This window comes from Furipterus horrens, unplaced genomic scaffold, assembly GCF_987537825.1.
Source record: "Furipterus horrens unplaced genomic scaffold, mFurHor1.1.pri manual_scaffold_3, whole genome shotgun sequence".
NCBI classification, from domain to species: Eukaryota; Metazoa; Chordata; class Mammalia; order Chiroptera; family Furipteridae; genus Furipterus; species Furipterus horrens.
The window spans coordinates 171,494,501-171,505,900 of record NW_028327173.1 but is presented as its reverse complement, the minus strand read 5'-3'; the positions used below and the strand labels follow the sequence as shown (position 1 = coordinate 171,505,900).

At 45.7% G+C, this 11,400-nt stretch overlaps 1 non-coding gene across 1 annotated transcript; it reads left to right on the top strand.

Annotated features, from left to right (window-relative positions):
- The first annotated feature begins 4,277 nt into the window (after positions 1-4,277).
- Positions 4,278-4,384, top strand: LOC150016728 (U6 spliceosomal RNA). The gene has a single exon (XR_016510144.1). It is a non-coding gene; the product is annotated as a U6 spliceosomal RNA (small nuclear RNA).
- Positions 4,385-11,400: the final 7,016 nt, after the last annotated feature.

Here is an 11,400-nt window from a genome sequence, read left to right as displayed (position 1 = left end):
ATTGGAGGTCTCCTTCCTGCAGGCCCAGCAGCCTCTGAGTGGGAAGCCTTGCCCAGGAGAAGCATCCCGGCAGCTCTGGTGAGAGGCTGGAAATATAAGTCCAGGCAGATGTAATGGCAATGAGTCACAGTAAACCGACAGCCGCTGTCAGGTGCTCAAGAGGGAAGCTGAAGCCAGAACATTTCACTGAGCTGAGCGAGGAGCAGGACCATCCTGTTGTGCAAAACACAAAGAGCAGAGTGTTCAGGCCCAAGGATCAGATTTCTCAGAATGGAAGCCCGAGCTCTGCGCGCTGAGTTTCAGGCTTTGCTCAAGGTCAGGTGGACAAAAACCTGCCTATTCCCATCGAGAAGGATACCATCCAAACACACCCATTCCTCCCAGGGCGTGGGCAGGGGGCCAGGGCTGACAGAGATCTGCAGGCTCCCATGAAAAACTGGGTGAGCAGCCAGTGGCTGGGTCCTAGCACCTCACCTGCACCCTCCCGGGCTTGTAGATCTGGCTTCTGCCATCCAAGGGTGCTCTGTGCTAGTGAAATTTCTCTCTGAGCAGTTATAAACTGTTGGCGCCTAAATTTTTCAGGTTTGACCTGACTGGCCTGTGCTTGAGACCCTGAATTCAAGATCACAGTTCCAAAGAAAGAGAAGACAAACTAGGCGGTCTTTACTTCTGCAGCGCTGGTGGGCGCTGAGGTTCTGCCTCAGCCTACTAGGCAGCTCAGGGTGGTTTCATTTCTTTTCTTTCTTTCTCTTCCTTTCTTTTTTTTCCCTCACAGGTCAGTCAGGCTTATTAAACTTGGATGACGGTAGAGCAATGACTAACTGGATAATTAAAGCCACAAGTCAGGAGGCCTGGGCGTGTCCCTCCTCTGGAATCTCCCGTGGCCTGTTCCATAGGCGAATGCTCCTCACTCTCCTTACAGCAGAAGTGCTTTTGTGAATTGAAAACCTTCTGCGGTGATCTCCACCCCCTCCCAAGGTCACTTCTCCACTTGTCCATTGCTCCATGCCCTCACCCACCACCCCTGTCCACTGCAAGGAAGGAGGAAATCGAACCACACTCCCCACCACTACCACGACAGGAACATGACAGCCGGTTTCCAACTAAAACCAAAGTTACTCAGCAGAGCTTCCTGCCAGGCTGCTGTGCTGGAGGGCATGTGTGCCTCCCTCCGCCCTTTCTGTTCTACACAACTTCTCTGCTCCAGTCGCTGGAGAGGCTCCACACTTCCTGGGGAGAGTGGCAGAGAACTTCAAAGCAGACAAGCTGCCGCTGAGAAGACCCTGGCTTGCTTCAAAGACTTTCTCTCCTCCCAGTCGGCTCTCAGTGAATGTCTCTCCCCCATTCCTGAGACAAAATGAAAAGCTGCTGGTGTTTACAATGTCCCCAAGGACATTTCTGTGTTGCTCCCTCTAACTGGGCTGGTGGCCTCTACAGGAATGCCCCAACCTCCCCTAGCAGAGCTGCTTTCTGTGGTTGACACCATCTTGGTGCTTCTGCCCTTTCTGCTGCCTTTCTAGTGGGCCCTGCTCCCTCCCTCTTCTCCACTGTGCCCTCTGCCCCTCTGTCCCACTGCATCCCTTCCCACTGAGAAAACATGGGTAAAGGAGGGGATGCAGCTAGGGGTAAGCTATATGAGTTCTGTATGTTATTCCAGAATGGGTTTGTGGTTATTTTAATTCTTTTTAAAAATCAATGTTCCCTCCAAATCATTGAGGACCTTTGATTCCAGGAGGGTGTGAAGCATGTCTAGCCTGTGGCTCATGCTGCTACTGTGCTTGGCAGGCTGTGGCTGACTCCTAGATACAAGGACCTAACATAGAAGCAAGAGTAATCTGGATTTTTACTTTTTAACAAGAATCTCTTTCCACAAACTGTGAAAATCTAGAGGGCAAGGGTTCTCTGACAATGAATATCATGGTCTTGCAATAGTGCCTTTAAAAGAGTGAGTGTTCTCAGGTGATTTGTGTTTGTTGGATTATTATCATTCCTTTAAAAAAAATTTAAAGAAGTCTCTCTCTGTTCTAAGATGCTGCGTGTGAAAGTGTTCAGGCCACATGCATGTTGAGAAATTGCACATATATCATCCACATCTCATATCACCAAGAACTAACGTTACCAAACCTCTTGTCTTGTCCACCATTTTATTATCTGTGTTTAGCAGACTCAGATGTAGCAAACCAGAGGAGCCTTCAGGAGACCTGCAGACTGATGAGGGCATCTGAGACAAAGAACTCCAATGGAGCTCTAAAGCCAAGTGTGAAGTAGAAGGATGGTCATGCTGTGAAGTGGCCCCAAGCCTCAGACCTGTCTTTGACGTCACCATCTGCCTCTGGCCTTCAGGGCCTGTGAAGATGCTCACCTCAAGCCTCTGCTGTGGTGGGACTTCCTGGTTGGTCAGGCCCGAGGGAGTTGGTGGAGGAAGTGCTGTGGGTGAGCTCAGTAAGGCAAATGAAAGCATGCACACACCCCGAGGTGGCGCAGGGAGGTGGCTTAGGGCAGAGGAAGCTGCAGTGTGGACCACCCCCTCTGAAGAAGTGACTTACTTGCCCCTTATCCCCAGACACACACTCCAACTAAGAACTAATAATTGTGCATAACTCTGAAGGCAGGTCCACACCTGTGTGTACATCCAGACCTGTCGTATGTGCTGCCAGATTTCTTTGTTCCCGAGGAGAAACATAAGCTACAAACATCACGTTCCTTTTCAGTGTTGAATTACTACTGTTTGAAAAGTCAAAGAAAAAAAGTGCAGTCAAACCATCTATTAACAGATACATTTAAGTGACAACAACGCAGGTACCTGCCAGTTGCTGATCACCAGTTTTCCAGAACAGAATTGTGTGCTGTTGAGGCAGTTAGTAAGTGTGATGACAACCACCAATTTTTTTTGTTTATTTATTTATTTTTAATTATTGAAACCCTCTGAGTTATACATGGATCACTTACTTGAAATAATACCAAATAGTGGCATTATGGTGACAGAGAGAACTCAACCATTTCCTGGCAAGCAACAAGTATTTAACTTTGTTCTACCTTTCTCAAGTTTAGAAGTCACTTTGAAATAAACTCTAAGGAAATCTTCCCTTGTGTCCCTTAAGTTTGCTGATCCCAACAAGGGGAACATGGGCAGGATCCCCTGGGATATATTCTGAGGAATGAGCTTAAGTTCCTGTCCCTCATGCTATCTGTTGCCAACAAGCCATGGCACCAGGCCTGGAGGGCTGCGTCTTTGTCATAATGAGCCATCTGGCTGCCTGGCAGAAGGAGCCCATGAAAACAGGTGTCTGGGACATTACTGATATTACCACTGACCTTTGCCAAGGAGTGGGTTTGGTGTTACCCTGAATGGCTTTGCCTGGTGATAAGAATTCATCCTCTTGGTCCAGGATACTTTCAGGGACTATGCTGAAAATTCTCAACCTCCAAACTGAGTATGTTCTTGAGCAGTGTGGCCAATGTTGCACCTGGGTTGTTCTGGGATCTCATCCTGCCCATCACTCTCCCCAATCACAGTGCCCTGACCAATTGCAATAGCAGGGCCAAGAATCAGCTCCTGGAATGTTTCTTTGTTTCTGTTTTTTTTTTAAACGTCAACCAAAGCAGGTTTATTTTTTTAATTACATTTTGTTGCTTATACTATTACAGTTGTCCCAATCCCCCCTCCCGCCGCCTTTTCCTCCTGTCCCTCAGGCCATCCCCACACCATTGTTCATGTCCATCAGTCAAGTGTACAAGTTATTTGGCTATTCCATTTTCTATACTGTGCTTTACATCCTCATGGCTTTCATAACTACACTTTGTACTTCTTAATCCCCTTACCTCTTCACCCACTTCCCCACATGCCCATCCCATCTGGCAGACATCAAAATGCTCTCTGCATTCATGATTCTGCCTCTGTTCTTCTTGTTTGCTTAGTTTGTTTTTTAGATTCAGTTGTTGATATATATGTATTTATTGCCATTTTTGTTGTTCATAGTTTTGATCTTCTTTTTCTTAAATAAGTCCCTTTAACATTTCATGTAATAATGGTATGGTGATGATGAACTCCTTTAGTTTTTTCTTGTCTGGGAAGCACTTTATCTGCCTTTCCATTCTAAATGATATTTTTGCTGGGTAGAGCAATCTTGGTTGTAGGTCCCTGCTTTTCATGACTTTGAATATTATCTCTTCTAGCCTGCAAAGTTTCTTTTGAGAAATCAGCTCACAGTCTTATAGGAACTCCTCTGTAGATAACTAACTGTTTTTCTCTTGCTACTTTTAAGATTCTCTCTTTAGTATTCACTTTGGCAGCACATATACTAAAATTAAAATGATACAGAGAAGATTAGCATGACCCCTGCCCAAGGATGACATACAAATCTGTGAAGCATTGCATATTTTTTGACTGTAGGAGTGGGGCAGAAGGGCTGGGTGGAGGAGAGCAAAAGGGGAAAAATTGGGATAACTGTAATAAAACAATAAAATATTTAATAGAAAAATCAATAGGCAGGTCCTCAGGTGAGGTTAAAAAAAAGATTCTCTCTTTATCTTTAACCTTTGGCATTTTAATTATGATGTGTCCTGGAGGGGGCCTCTTTGCATTCATGGTGTTTGGGTCACTGTGTGCTTCCTGGACTTACATGTCTATTTCCTTCACCAAATTAGGGAAGTTTTTCTTCATTATTTTTTCAAATAGATTTCCAAATTCTTGCTCTTTCTCTTCTTCTTCTGGTACTCCTTATGATGGGAACATTGGACCTCTTGAAGTTGTCCCAGAGGCTCCTTATGCTATCCTTATTTTGGGGGGATTAATTTTTTTCTTCTTCTTGTTCTAACTGAATGTTTTTTGCTTCCTTATGTTTCAAATCATTGATTTGATTCTCAGCTTCATCCACTCTACTATTGTTTCCCTGTAAATTGTTCTTTATTTCACTTAGTGTACCTTTTGTTTTTGACTAGATCTCTTTTATGCTGTTGAGGTCCTCACTTAGTTCCTTGAGCATCCTTATAACCAGTGTTTTGAACTCTGTGTCTGATACATTGTTTGTCTCCATTTTGTTTCTATCTTTTTCTGGAGCATTGATCTGTTTTTTCCATTTGGGTCATGTTTCTTTGTCTCCTCAATTTAGTAGCCCCCCTGTGTTTGTTTCTATGTAATTAGTAGAGCTGCTATGACTTCCTGTCTTGGTAGCATGGCCTAATGTAGCAGGTATCCTGTAGGGTCCAGTGGCAGAGCCTCACCTATCACTCAGCTGGGTACTGGAGGTGTGTCCTTCATGTGAGATAAGTACACCCTCCTCTTGAGCCTTGATTGCTTTTGGCAGGTCAATGGGAGGGATTTACCCAGGTCAGTCAGCTGCAAGAACTGGCTGTGACTAGTTACCACCAGCCTCTGCCCTCTGTGGAGGATCAGCTGTGCAGGGGCAGGGTGGTGGTGCTCCGACACGGTCTGTAGCTGTCTACTGGGTACGCAGGCTCTGGGATTTCCCGGGTGGTGCAGGCCAAGGTCAACCCCCACCTGTGTTTTTCCCAGGGCCACCCTGACTGAGCTATAAAGCAATGTGAGATGGTTGCTACTTGTGCTGGGCTTGCAGATTCCCAGGCAATCTAGGCTGGCTGTTGCTAGTGCTGGGCCTGGGGCCACTTAACAAGAGGTACAGGGGCTGGGGGCTCACTGAGATTGGCTTTACTTGTTTGAGAGGATTTAGGAAGTTGTGAAGCATGAGCCAAGAGCATCATTTCATATGGAAAAGTCATTGTTAACAGCTTGGGTGGGCCTGTAAGTTGGGTGGCATAGAGTCACAGGGGATCTCCAGGGTGAGGCAAACAGTGTTAACCAGGTTGATGGAGTCTCAGATACAACACCAGCCTGCCAGCTCTGTGGCTCTGTGGCTCTGTGGGGGAGGGTTCAGAAGAGGGATAATGGCCTTTCTGTCTGGGAACAAGCTGTACCCCAGTTCTCACCTTGATGCCAGACCTTTCACTTCCTCCCTGTATGTCACTGGTGCCTTTCAAGGTGCTACCCTGGTGCTGGAGCTCAGAGGGAGTGAGTCTTTGTAGGTGAATCCATGTGTTGGTTCTTTAAGAGGAACTGTTTGGGGCTCCAGAAGTTTCTTCCACTGACTGAGTCCCCACTGGTCTTTGCAACCAGAACTTATGGAGATTTATCTTCCTGTTACTGGAACACTGGGCTGAGGGGCCTGAAGTAGGGCTGGGACTCCTTGTTCCCAAGATACTCACTCTAAATTTTTATCCAGCACACATGGGTATGTACCAGCCTGTTCTGCACTTCTGTCCCTTCTACCAGTCTGGATGGAGCTGGTTTCTTTCTTTTTTTTTTTTTTTTAATGATCTTTTAATTATTTATTTGTTTGTTTATTTTATTTTTAGAGAGAGGGGAAAGGAGAAAGAGAGGGAGAGAAACATCACTGTGTGGTTGCCTCTCACTCGCGTCCTTAACTGGGGACCTGATGTGCAACCTGTTAATGTGCCCTGAGTGGGAATTGAAGCAGCGACACTTGGCTCGCAGGCCGATGCTCAATCCACTGAGCCACAGCAGCCAGGGCTGGAGCTGGTTTCTTTAATTTCGTAGTTGTCAGACTTCCAGTCAACTTATTTCTGATGGTTCTGAATGATGGTTATTTTATATTTTAATTGTAATTTTGTTGTGGTTGTGTGAGTAGGTGAGCTGTGTTTACGTACGCTGCCATCTTGACTGGAAGTCCTCCACCCTTTTTTAAAAAATAAATGTGCTTTTAAAGTAAAAAGGAGTTTAATATGTAATGTATAGTTTTAGGAGAAGGGCTTTAGCTATGCCTTGCTTCCAAACAAGATGCCATCCATAAGACTTTCTTCTATAGAAATTCTGGAGCCACTACTCATTCACTATGTTGTGTGTCATGAATAAACTGGTTCTGATATAGTACCACACTACGTAAGTGATTTACCTTTAAAAAAAATAAATGATAGGTCAAGGTTGTTCACGTCATAAGATTGCTTGGGTTGGAATGTTTTTCTAGCGTGGGAACAATGACATTGCAGTCTGTATACAGGGTGTCATACTTGAGGGCAGTCCAAGGAATGAGCTATCCACTGTTAGGGGTTATTGGGAGCAAGGGGCAGTCAGAAGGAGAGGGAAGACAAGGACGGCCCATTTATGGCGCTGCAGTGGGTATTACACAGTAGCAAAGAAGGGGATTTTAGGGCCCTTAGAAAGCCAGAGAATCCCTTCCCCCTCAACAAAGGAAATTGCCAAGTAAGAGGTAGATTTAGTTCTTGGGACTTAAGAACCTGCTTTGGGGGTTCTGCTTATTTGAGAGCAGAATATTAGAGCATGCCCAGACCAGTCCTTGAGACCAGGCTCTCTCCTCAGTCTCCCACTGGGGCTGAAGGTATGATTTGCTTGGTCTGAGTAACTTTCTAAATTAAATGTGTCATTATTTTAAAATTAGGAGAATTCAGGTAAATTTGAGATTTCTGACTTCTTTCAAAGAACCAGAGTGTTGGCCACACTAAACTTTCATTGGTGCATGGCAGCAATGGGCAAGAATGAGTGGTGGCTGACCCTGTTAGCCCAGGCATGCCCTCTCCCCTACTCCTCACAGCACACATGCACGCAGCCCCTCTTCCTCCTTGGGTACCCTGTAGGCAGTGAGGGGCCACCACTCCCCTGTTCTCTCTGCCACTCAAAGGGAGTCTAGACACACATTTCCGGATTAAAGTCAGTCCTGAGAGCCACTATGTAAAACACAAAAGCCTCCTCCCCATTTACTAAAGCTAAAGAATGTCAGGATTAACCCATAATTGAAACTTTCGAAAGAAGAGCTAAAGGCAGCTTTAGCCTTAGCATTCCACAGCTCTAGGGCAACTGGAGACACATGATTACATTCAAAAGCTCACGTGAAGGATGCCCACCTCAACTAGGCAAGGCCTGCTTGTCAGGATTCTTGACATGCTCTTCAGATTCAGGCTGACTCTGTGTCCCAGGCCACAAGACGGTGGTGACAAGGCCTGTGTCCCAGACCACAGCACAGTGGTGACAAGAAGCAAGGCAGTGGATGATCACAGTCAGAACCAAGCACTGCTGGCTCAGGCTCCGAAGCAGAACCAGCCAAGAAACAGGTGTGTCTGGGAGCCAGCGTGCACCTGGCAGCCCTGGAGCAGGACACTGGGCCATGCTAGCTGCTATCTGGAGTCACACTCTGACTCTCTCATGGGGTCCACTAGGAAGACTGACATCTTCTCTGGACTGAACTGTGTGGAATTGTGTAGATTGTGCTAAAAGGGGCTCTGGAGTCAGAAAACATCAGAGCTCTGTGAGGCATCTTAGATAACATCTGTTCCAGGGTTACCAACTGTGACTGCTCTTCAGAATCACCTAGAACACGTTTAAAATACAGGTTCCCAGGTTGCAGCTCTCACACCTCCTTCCCCCAACACACACACACACACACACACACACACACACACACACACACACACACACACAGTGATTCTCCTGAGCAGTCTGGGCTTGGGAACCGCTGATGTCCAAAGCCTTCAGCTGTTTCAAAAGTATAATCCCAGGTTATGTAACTTTTCCCAGGCCACTCAGCTGGTTTGACAGGACTGGGTCTCTTGAATGTAATCCAGGGCTTTTCCTACAGCACACCACCTCCTGGATGTGCCCACAAAGGGCCTGCCAGACTACCCAGAGATTCTGAATGTGAAAAAGGGTCAGAAGCACAGTCTCTGTGCATGAAAAGTAACCCCAGATAATTTCCCCAATATTGGCTTCCGTTGTGGTTTCTGACCCAGATGTCTCAGTCTCAAGTCATCCGGGCAGGAGATTCTGCTTCCAGCTCTAAAATTACAGTTTCACTTGTTCTTTGTGAAGTGGGGGAAGGAACTGCATATGCGTGTGTAGACTTCTCTGTGCCTCAGTTTACCTCTATATACAATGGAGAGAATGACTGGCAGCCTTATGGCTGCTTCTTCAATGTTCTGCAGACCAATTGAATGGCCTCACAAAGGCATCGTATGATCCCCCTGGGCAGAAGAAGAAGGTTTCTGTACCCACACAAAGCTATTCTTAAAGTCCAGGTCATTCTTGCCACATTTTTAAATCGGATGTCAAAATATCATTGTGGTTTTTCTGGCTAGACTGCATGCCCTCCAGGAAGGGCTGCCTGCCTTCTCTTGGTTTCTAGAGGGCTGGTGGAATATTTTCTGTGGGCGATCATGGGAGGAGCCCTAATTTTGAAGGACTGAACAAGATACAAAATTAAATACTACTACTAATAATAAATAGTTAGCATTGAGTTGTTATTAAGTACCAGGCATTCTGCCAAACATTTTATATGCATTATCATGTTTAATCCTTATGCAAATGAAGTGTTGTAAGCATTCCTATTTTACAGATGTGGAAAATGAGGCTCAGAAAATTTAAAGAACTTGCCCAAGATCACATGGCTGCTAAATGACAGAGCTATGATTCAAACCCACATACTTCAGTGTCTAGGGGCAAAGATCTGATACAGGGGGTTGATGACAGGCCACTATCGTCATGAGCTTGACCTTTCCCATAGCACTGCCTGATACTTCCAAGTGGGATGTTACACCCTGATGCAGCTTCAGCCAAGGACAGTCGGGCACTGCAGCTGTTGATGGCATGCTGGGAGGTGAACAGCTCTGTCAGTTCAGGGACTGCCTGACCCAGCCTAACCAAATTAGAGCAAGTAATGGGTGTGACATAATTTGACATGTACATTGTTAATTGAACCCGATGGGAGATGATTTTAAATAGAGACAAATACCATGCTGTGTGAACTATTTGGGTTATGAAGCTCTTATTCTCTGACTCTTGCAGGATGAAAGAATTGTGTCATGGTAAACTGAAAACCCCAAGTAGCTATTCCAGGGTCAGGAGAACAGCAGGCTAGCTGGATTGGGGAAGATTCTCCCTGGGAGTTTCAGGAATTTCTCTCTCACTTCCTAGCATTTTACCCTTAAAGCCCAAATTAAGAACCATTAACTCTACCCATCCATCCCCCAGAGACTTTCTAACCAGGGAGACTCAGAACCCCAATCAAAAAGCCAGCTCTGGTAAGACAGCAAAACAGGCACATTTTGAAGACCCCATGTGTGCCTCCCATATCCTGCTTTCCCTTTCTCAGGTTTACAGAATCAACAACCTACCCAGGGGCCTTCGTGAGGGACCCACACAGGTGTGTTGTCTCTGGGCATCCTCCATACCCAGCTCCTACGCTTGTTCCCTTATCACTAGCAAGACTGACCTGCCCTATTTCCCATGTCCTCACACTTCCTTCCTGACCTTCATAAAGAGTATGCATGCCCTTGTGGGCTAGCCACTAATCATAATGTCTTAATATGTGCCCATCCTCTCAGGCAAGACCTGCTGGTTGTATGACATATAACCAGTACCCCAGAAAAGTTTACTGTTGAATTAATGAATGAAATAAGAATAGCAAAGAGTCTCTGGAAATCCCATGCCTTACCCCAAACCAGTACTGGCTTAGTCACTAGTAAAAATAAATTTGGAAGTAAAAGACCTTTGCCTTTTTAAAAATGGAAGACTTTTAAATAACACTAACTGGTGAGAATGGCTGGGAGAGATACAGGACCTGGGAGGACCTCCCCACATGTGTTCCCTTTCCTCCTCTTCTTACCAGGGTTCCATACTTCATACCCACGTGGTTGGAAGGGGTTAACCTAGCTGCAGTTCTCTGGGTGGACCTTGGTAGTCTTCAGCCACCCAGTGGGATCCACTGTCCTAGCCACCCTAGCCACAGATATTGGTTTGGAGATGGCCCCCTGGCCCAGATGCAAGGAGACTTTTCCCAGGGCTTCTGGGATCTTGAGATCGTCAAGTGAGCTAGCTACAGCCAGTGCTGTGACAAGCTAGTAAGGAGCTAATGAAATTACTGGACAAGTGGGATAAGGGAAACTGAGACAAAATAATTAAACAAAGCCAATTGATTTGAGCAATTTACAGCCAGCTAATGAATCACAAGGTTTTAATCTTTCCTCACCAAGAACACTTAAGAGCAAATGGTTTACACATTCCAGACTGTCCTGGGACAGAATGGCCCCGGTCCCAGTCCTTTTATGACATTCTTTGAAAATAAAACTAACCAGAAAATAACCCCTGACCTTTTTATACACACATTTAAAATAATTATTTTTAATTTTGATTTTTTAGAGACTGGGGAAGGAAGGGAGAAAGAGAGGGGGAGAAACATCGATCAGTTCCCTTCCCTTCATATGCACCCCAACCAGGGACTGAACCTGCAGCCCAGGCATGTGCTCTGACAAGGAGTCCAGTTGGTTCGCAGGGTGATGGGGCCATCCGCACATTTTGATGAATCAATATATGGAAGAACACACCTGAAAAGCTAATGAATATTCTGTTAACATCCT